The following is a 9,627-nucleotide window of genomic DNA, read 5'->3' as shown; positions in this document are numbered from 1 at the left end:
TCGCTGGTTTGCGGTCGCTGTAACCAATCAGGGAACGCAGTTCCCTCGGCATCCCGTACGGCGCTTCGCGCCGTTTTCTTCGCTGAGCTGAGCGCAAGTACCAGGGACAGGAGACGACAGGCCATCGAGTTGCGTACGTTTTTCAACGCTTGTCGCTTCGCGGCGCTGGGCGTATAGGCGTTGCGCTCGTGCGCCTCGGATGTATCCATGGAGTTGGGCCTTTACGCTCTTAGAGAAATAGCAGATCACCGCGGAAGCTGCAACCGGAAAAAAGAAGGTGAATATCGCTGTCAAGTTCGGGATACCGTGCAACTCTCTGTCCGCCATATTAGAATCCAAGGACAGCATATTGGTGGCGCGGTAGAAAGAAGCACTAGGGAAACTGAAGGCTGTGGCCGCTCCAGCTTTTGAAGATGTGGACCAGGCTGTATACAAATGGTTCCTGGACAAGCGTGCAAGCAGCATACCGCTGTCAGGCAGATTGTTGCAGCAGAAAGCCGTCGACTTTGCATGCCTTCTGGGGCACGATGACTTTAAAGCGAGTGCTGGCTGGCTGAGCCGTTTTAAAGCGTGACATAACATCGCGGCCAAAGTGCTTGCTGGAGAATTCACAAGCGTTAACAAGGAAGACACACCAAACTGGATGCGAGAGACTTGGGAAGCCATCATGGATGAGTACAAACCCCGCGACGTATACAACGTCGACGAGACGGTATTGTTTTACGAGATGCTTCCAACGCGGATGCTAGATTTGAAGGGCCAAAAATGCCACGGCGGCAAGCAGAGCAAGAAGCGCATTACAATCCTTCTCTGCGCGAACATGGACGGTTCCTATAAGCGTCCGCTCTTTGTCATTGAGAGGAACAAAAAGCCACGGTGTTTTAAGGCGCACGGCAAGCTGCCCGTTGAATACACGGCCAACCAAAAATTGTGGATGACACGCACTATCTTCGCCACTTAGCTGGAAGCCTTCAACGACAGCATGCGAAGAGCAGGTAGGTCCGTGTGCTTTTCCGTGGACAACTGCGCTGCCCATTGTGTTTATGCCATTTTCACGAACGTGCAACTGGTATTTTTCTCAGCGAACTGCACCTCGGTCTTTCAGCCTCTGAAACAAGGGGTCATCAGAAGCTTCAAGTGTGCCTACCATCAAAGGTTTATTTAGAGGATGCTGCTGAACATCGAGTACAAACGCCCGACGGAGGTAGACCTTTTCATTGCCTTAGAGATGGTTGCTGCAGCATGGGATCAAAAAGTGCTTCGAACACGCTGGCTTCAGTAACCAGCAGGCGCCAGCTTCAGCGTCAGAGTCTGAGCGACCAGCAGAAGAAGGTGGAAGCGAGTCTGCTGACGCCAGTGAACTTTCAACGCTGAGTAAGGAATGGGATGCCCTTCGGAGTGCGGACGAAACTGTGCCGGACGGCTTGGTTCTACACGACTTCCTGTCCGTCGACGATGACTTGGTCGTCCACGAGGAACTAACGGATGATGCCATAGTCAGTAGCGTGCGCGCCACTGACGAGAGCGATGACGACGACGAAGCGGCGGCCAAGCAATCGAGCCCACGAGATGTCCTTGACCCACTCGTCGCAGTACGCTCATTCCTCGCGACGCGTGATGACGACGTGGCCATGCAACATATTTTGAGTTGTGAGGATCGAGTGTTAAAAATCCTCCGAAGGCATCGACGGCAGACCGAGATTACGCAATTCTTCCATTAAAGTGTAGTTCCTGTGGTGTGTACCTTTTCTGTCTGCCTTCTGTCCTTTTCGCAATAACGAAATTCTCGCTAGAACGAAAAAAATGGCTGTCCCCGATAATTTCGTTATCGTGAGGTTTAGTACGCTGGGTCCCTCCTACTTGGTGGGGTAAATTTTATTTGTATGTCCGTGATTTTTGCGCAGGGTGATATAACACTTCTTGCAGGCCCTCATGAGTCTTTTTCCGGCCATAATGGCACCGCAGTTATTCTAATTTGCGCAGGAAGCTTTCTCCTTTTCAAAGAAGCATCATACACGATTGAGCCAGAGTACCTGCGCACCGCTAGTTGCTGCATGTCATGACGTAGGTAAGGAGGAGTGATAATAGTCAGCAGGCTCGTCTCTAGCAATTCGGTACATTGTTCAGGTGTTCAGTATTGTGTAGTGGAGCTTTCTTGTCCACAGCCATCCCCACGTTTTGTCCCTGATGCCAATGTAGTAGCAACTGACAGCTTGATCCGAAAGGTCGACGCCTGCCATACCATTGTTGTAAAAGGAAGGGCGTTTTGGCTTAAAAAATCCTGTTTTTCGTGTGCTATAGGCAACCACTGCTTTACAAAGCATGTAGGCACAACGCTGTTATGGTTGCAGGCCATACTGATTAGACTGTTGTCTATAGACTACAATAAAAGTACGTAACCTAGACTATTGAAGCAGGAACCAATTTTTCCTGGCTGCTGCTATTCCGTTGGTTTCTTTGGGTCGAGTGGACACTTCCTAAACCCGTTTTGGCGAACAGTTCCTGCAGTCCGAAATTCCTCTCGGCGGAGTGTTGCAAGAATATTGTCGCGTAGCGGTGACGGAAGTCCGGCAAACAGGAAAACAGCGAGAATGTCTTCGAAACGAAACTCTTTATTTGGGCTGACTTGCGCCCGCAAAGAACTGAAACACTCGGGGCGGCGTAGCAACCAGCGTGCTCGGCGGTCTTCGAACAGAGAATGCTTGCCGCTGTCGGCCGTGCTCTTTTTAAAGCTGATAGCGAACATTCGCGATAAAGCTTGGAAAGTTACTAGAACATTCTGACCGAAAGTAGAATCGCCTCCGCCTGGATGCGATCAATCGAGATAAATCTAGGCGCGTCTTCGGTCACAAACGAAGCGATAAAGCGGCGTGTCGGCAGCCTTGAAGCATGAACAAACAAACACTACAAACAAACGCTACAAAGATTAGCGGCATTACTCCCCTCTCAAAGTAGCATCGACTCGATGCTTTAGAACATAATGCGGCTATAAACAATGAAAAGCGGATTGTGCAAAAATAAACACCGAATATGGGAACACGGCGTCCTTTAGCGTACATGATAGGACTTTAGGCGTACGACATGGACTACTTCTGGCCGTACGCGGCGTCGCTGGAATGCAGTTATTTGGTCAGCGTTGACTTCATAGTCCTATTCACCTAGCCGACGGAGAACCTTGTACGGGCCGAAATAGCGGCGCAAAAGCTTTTCACTCACTCCTCGGCGGCGAATGGGCGTCCAAATCCAGACTCGGTCTCCTGGCTTGTATTCCGCGTTGCGTCTTCGTAGGTTGTAGCGTCTGGCGTCGGGGCGCTGCTGGTTTTTGATCCTTAATCGGGCAAGTCTTCGGGCTTCTTCTGTACGTTGAAGGTAGGCGGCGACGTCGACGTTATCTTCCTCGGTAACGTTCGGCAGCATGGCGTCTAGCGTGGTCGTGGCCTCTCTGCCATGGACGAGCCTAAAAGGCGTCATCTGGGTGGTCTCCTGCACTGCGGTGTTGTAGGCGAAGGCTACGTAAGGCAAGATGACATCCCAGGGATTGTGTGCGCCATCGACATACATGGCGAGCATATCGGCGATGGTTTTGTTGAGGTGCTCGGTCAGTTCATTGGTCTGCGGGTGGTATGCAGTTGTTCTCCGGTGGCTGGTTTGGCTGTTACGCAGGATGGCTTGCGTCAGTTCCGCCGTGAATGCTGATCCTCTGTCAGTGATGAGCACATCGGGGGCGCCGTGTCGCAGAAGAATGTTCTCCACGAAAACTTTGGCGACTTCTGCTGCTGTTCCGTTCGGTAGGGCTTTTGCCTCGGCGTAGCGGGTCTGGTAATCGGTCGCTATAATGATCCACTTATTTCCAGATCTTGATTTCGTGAAAGGGCCAAGCAAGTCCATGCCGATCTGCTGAAAGTTCCTTGAGGGGGGTTCAATGGGGTTCAGAAATCCTGCTGGTCGGGTTGGAGGGGTCTTTCGTTGCTGACAATCTCGGCAAGTTTTCACATAATGTGCGACATCGCAGACAGTCGGGGCCAGTAATACTTGTCTTGAATGCGGCTGAGGGTGCGAGAAAACCAGAGATGTCCAGCTGTCGGCTCGTCGTGTGAGGCCTGAAAAACTTCTCCGCGCAGACTTACAGGTGCCACAAAGAGGTAGGCTGTCTTGTTCGCTGCAAACTTCTTCACGAGGACATCGTTCTGTAAAGAGAACGAAGACAATCCTCTCTTGAACGAGGCGGGGGTGAAGAAACCTTGCCTTCTAAGTACTCGATGAGGCATTTTAAGTCGGGGTCCGAGCGTTGCTGTTGGCAAAAGAGCTGGATCTGATTGGGCCCAGGAAGGCGTCCTCATCGTCGTCCGGCGGCGGTGCATGTACAGGGGCTCGTGACAGGCGTCAGAGTGCTTGCCTCCGGACTTGTAAACGACGGTGACGTCAAACTCCTGCAGCCGTAGGCTCCATCGAGCAAGGCGGCCGGAAGGGTCCTTCAAACTGGCGAGCCAGCACAGTGCGTGGTGATCGCTGACCACCTTGAACGGCCGTCCGTACAGGTAGGGGTGGAATTTCGACGTAGCCCAGATGATGGCCAGGCACTCCTTCTCAGTTGTCGAATAATTAGCCTCGGCTTTGGTCAGGGAACGGCTAGCGTACGCGATGACCTTCTCCACTACGTCAATTTTCTGTACGAGGACAGCGCCTAGGCCCACACTACTTGCGTCGGTATGAATTTCAGTCTCGGCGTTTTCATCGAAGTGCGCGAGGATCGGTGGGGACTGTAAACGACGCTGAAGTTCCTTGAAGGCTTCCACTTGCGGCGCTTCCCATCTAAATGGCACTTCTGTCTTTGTCAGATGGGTCAGTGGCTCGGCGATGCGCGAAAAGTTCTTAACAAATCGTCGGTAATACGCGCACACTCCGAGGAATGTGCGCACAGCTTTCTGATCGGCCAGTGGTGGAAACATTGCGATAGTAGCGGTTTTCTGCGGGTCTGGTCGTACTCCCTCCTTGCTAACGATGTGGCCTAGAAACAGCAGCTCTTCATAGGCAAAGTGGAACTTCTCTGCTTTCAAAGTTAGGCCGCACGATTTTATTGCGTCTAGTACTGTTCGAAGCCTTTTTAGGTGCTCTTCAAAGATCGAGGCGTAGACAACGACGTCATCTAAATATAGCAGACAAATCTGCCACTTCAGGCCTGCCAGCACTGTATTCATTACTCGCTGAAATGTGGCTGGTGCGGAACAGAGACCAAATCGCATCACCTTAAACTCGAAGAGGCCATCTGGAATGACGAATGCGATCTTCTCGCGATCTCTTTCATCGACCTCAATTGGCCAGTAGCCGCTCTTGAGGTCCATCGATGGGAAATACCTGGCGTTGCAGTGCCGGTCCAGTGTGTCGTCGATGCGAGGGAGGGGGTAGACGTCCTACTTTGTGATGTTATTGAAGCGCCGGTAATCAACGCAGAATCGAAGTGCACCGTCTTTCTTTCTCACTAGAACAACAGGTGCCGCCCAGGGGCTCTTTGAAGGCTGAATAACGTCGTCGCGCAGCATTTCTTCCACTTGGTCCTGGATGGTTTGTCGTTCTCGCGGCGGCACTCGATAGGGGCTCTGGCGGAGAGGTCGGGCGTGCTGGTCGGTTATAATGCGATGCTTGGCAATCGGCAATTGTCGGACCTTCGGCGATGACGAGAAGCACTCGCTGTAGCTTCGAATGAGATTGCGTATATCTGGTCTTGTCTGTTCCGGTGCAGGGCTGGGTTTATGTCGAAAGTGGGCGAGTTCTCTTGGTCAGGCGAATCTTCTACGGATAGGTCGGAGAGTGCGAAGAAGCCTCGTACGTCGGATATTTCGTCGAGGAATGCAATCGTCGTTCCTCTGTTAACGTGCCCGTATTCTTCGCTGAAGTTAGTCAGCAGTACTTCGGCTTGTCCTTTGCGGAAATGTGCGATGCCTCTTGCGATGCCGATTCCTCGGTCGAGAAGCAACTGCGTGTTCCCCTCGATAATGACTTCAGTGTTATTCGCTTCCGTGGCGCCTACGGTGATGATGATGCTTGAGCGGGGTGGGACACTTACTTGTTTCTCCAGGACACTAAGCGCAACGCGATGTTCCGGAGTTCTCATCGACGGGATGGCCTCGTCCGTGGAAAGTGTGATCATCTTCGATCGCAGGTCCATGATCGCTTGATGCTCATTAAGGAAATCCATGGCCAAGATCACTTCGCAGGAACATTGCCGTAGCACTACGAAGGTCGCGGGATAGGTATGTCCCTTGAGATTCACTCGCGCTGTGCATCGTCCTGATGGCGTAATGAGGTGGCCCCCTGCGGTGCGAATTTGCGGGCCGTCCCAAGCGGTTGTTACTTTCCTCAGCTGCGCAGCGAATTGTCCATTCATGACCGAATAATCGGCTCCTGTGTCGACTAGAGCGGTGACTTTCCGGCCGTCGATAACCACTTCTAAGTCAGATGTCATGGCTCTGGAGTTGCACATCGTCCTCGGCGTCGGGGTACGGCTTCGTCGGGTATGTGAATCGTGGGTGGGGCGTGTGGTCGGAGCTTTTCTTGATGGTGGCGTAGTTTTGAAGGCGGTTCGCGTCGTGGTCGAGGTTGTTGTATGCGTCGTCGGCGTCTTCATGCGGCGTGGTCGCTGGAGGATCTTCTTCATTTCCTCGGCAAGCAACCTGACCTCCACAGGTTGCTTTGCTTAGTTTCCCCTACGGGGGCTAGGGGACCTTCCTCTGACAGCCGCGGCGTAGCTGCGGCCCGGTGATGCAAAACATGCGGTGGACAGCGACGGAGAGCGGGAAAGATGGCTTGACGACGCGTACTCCCCTCTACGCAGGCATTCATCGATTTCCCGTGGTCGCTGGCCGGGGAGCGGTCGTGGGGCGTCGATGGCGAAACCTCGCAGGCCGATACGCCTCTAAGGTCAGTGGCGAAGTATGTGCCCGGCGTGGCCGCAATGGAAACATAGTGGACGGTTGTCGGGCGTCCTCCACTCGTCGAATTTCCTAAAACTGTTGCATCGCTCGTAATGTGGGCGCGCGGGAGCTAGGGGTCGTCGTTCTTGTAGAGCTGGTGCCTGTCGAAGAGGGCAAGGGGGTTCTCGGCGGTGCGCAGGACTGCGTAGTGCGGCGGCATAGGTGATGGCTTCAGCTGCCGTTGGGGACGGGGAAGCCAAGCGCATGATGTACTTCTTCACGGATAATGTCCGTGCGCGACGCCACCTGAGGCTGCTGCGTCCGCTGCGTAGGGGATGGCAGCAGCCGACGAAGTTCCTCGCGAACAATTTCGTGTATCAAATGTCGCAGGTTATCCCCGCTTGCAAGGATATCTCTTGGGGGCTGGTCGGCAGCACTTCAAGTGGTCGGTTGTAGTGCCGGATCCGGGCATTCAGGGTCTTCTCGATGGTTGAAGCTTCAGCTTCAAACTCGGCGACGGTTTGTGGAGGATCCCGCATCAGGCCGGCGAAAAGTTGCTCCTTCACGCCACGCATCAGGAAGGCGAACTTCTTTTCTTCAGTCATGTCGGAGTTGGTGCGCCTGAAAAGGCGTTTCATGTCTTCCACATACGCAGTCACGGTCTCGTTTGGGCGTTGAATTCTTGTCTGCTGCAGGACCTCCGCTCTTTCTTTACGCACGACGCTGATAAACATACCCACTAGCTGTTTCTTGAAGGGCGCCCAGGTCGTGAGGGAAGATTCGTGGTTTTCAAACCACGTTCTGGCAGGACTGTCCAATGCAAAATAAACATTTCGAAGCTTAGCGCTGTCGTCCCAGGTGTTCAGCACTGCCACACTGTCGTACAAGTCTAGCCAGTCTTCCACATCTTCGTGTGGTTCTCCGCGGAAAGTCGGTGGCTCACGGGGCTGGAGAAGCACGACGGGCGTTGGCTGTGCACCAGGTTCCATCGTGAGGGGCACAGTAGGGTAGCAGGTCAGCTCCTCCACCAGATGTCACGTCACGGTGACTGCAGTCCGGCGAACAGGAAAACAGCGAGAATGTCTTCGAAACCAAACTCTTTATTTGGGCTGACTTGCGCCCGCAAAGAACTGAATCACTCGGCGGCGGCGTAGCAACAAGCGTGCTCGGCGGTCGTCGAACAGAGAATGCTCGCCGCTGTCGGCCGTGTTTTTAAAGCTGATAGCGAACATTCGAGATAAAGCTTGGAAAGTTACTAGAACATTCTGGCGCAAAGTAGAATCGGCTCCGCCTGGATGCGATCAATCGAGATAAATCTAGGTGCGTCTTGCGTCACAAACGAAGAGATAAAGCCTCGTGTCGGCAGCCTTGAAGCATGAACAAACAAACACTACAAACAAACGCTACAAAGATTCGCGGCAATTTCTTGACTAGTAAAATATTGCAAAGAAAGATGAAATGGTCACTAAGCGTTGAAATGGCAACGACAGGACAACGCGCGCCTACAAAAGTTTTTTCCGAACACAAGGATTTTCCACGATTGGTGTGAAATACATAACAGTAACCGTCTGCTCTGCAGAATACCCAGTTCTTATAACCATAAGTTTACTATAACCAATTAAAATCCCCATCATCATATTCAGCATAGCTGGCAACAAGTAGAGCAGTCTCTGAGGCCTCGCTGAGCAGACGAAGCACAATTTTTTCCAAAGAATTGCAAGGAACCATACGATCTATGACCTGGAATAAACAGGCGCCGTTGTGCACATAACATAGGAAGACTCAGCGTACTATAGGAAGTACAGCAGCATATAATTCAATTCATCAGTGCAAAACAAAATCCAAAAGTGCAGGACATTCAAAGCATCCATTGTTCTCTTTTTTTTCTTTCATGCTGCTCTGTACTTGAAGCTAGCATAGTATGTACATAAAAGTGGCCGCAAGAAAATTATAAGCCAGCGACTACTTATTATCGTATTATCTGTGTTTGCTGCCTTTAGCGAGATCAGGAGAGAGAAAAAAATAGAGAACTTCTATTCACGTAATTAGAAATCTCCGGCCGTTCTAGAACTACAATTTTTGTCCGATTATAGTAAAAAGAACAGGTTAAGACAGTGAAAAAAAATATCAGCCCCTCAGGCTTTTATTTACCTTGTGCCATTATTGTCCTAAAAACCGAACTTATTGGAATGCCTTAATTTTTCAACAATGTTTCCATTTTTTTGCTGGGAAAAGAGGCAAGCAGTATTTTTACGTTGCATCCAACAGAGAATTTTGCATTAAAAAATACTGAAAAACAGTCAGCCTCGACAAAACACAACTTTGGGGTCTAGCAGGCGCATGAACGACAGACTTAGAGATATTTGCACCCGTATCTACTGTGGGCACACCACCCACAAGCACATGAACCGTGTTTTTCAAGATAACAACCGATGGAGCAATTTATATACGCAGCGCCCAGCCTCCAGCGGCCGCGCTGACAGTTTCCCGCCGAATTCGAGGGGGAACGTCGCCGGGGTGACGAAGAACGGCGCGCAGAAGAGGAAGGCGTTGGTAGAAACCTCGGTCGGAAACGGAAGAGCGGCTGCGTTGTCCGTCGGGCAGGGGATAGCGGCTCGAGGTTGAGCTCCATTGCTAAGGATAGTTGTAAGAACGGTTACCTGGAGGAGCAGGATGGACGGGCCGCTCTTATCGAGGCGGTGGACGACGGCGGCAG

The 9,627-nt window shown here is 51.9% G+C and overlaps 1 pseudogene; it reads left to right on the top strand.

Annotated features, from left to right (window-relative positions):
- Window positions 1-667: 667 nt before the first annotated feature.
- LOC149355412 (uncharacterized) overlaps window positions 668-9,627 on the top strand; it is a 26,784-nt pseudogene continuing 17,824 nt past the window's right edge.

The sequence above is a fragment of the Amblyomma mixtum genome, chromosome 3 (assembly GCF_055824585.1).
Source record: "Amblyomma mixtum isolate Tamu chromosome 3, ASM5582458v1, whole genome shotgun sequence".
Lineage (NCBI taxonomy): Eukaryota > Metazoa > Arthropoda > Arachnida > Ixodida > Ixodidae > Amblyomma > Amblyomma mixtum.
The sequence above is the reverse complement of the archived record's forward strand: the minus strand, read 5'-3'. Positions and strand labels throughout refer to the sequence as shown.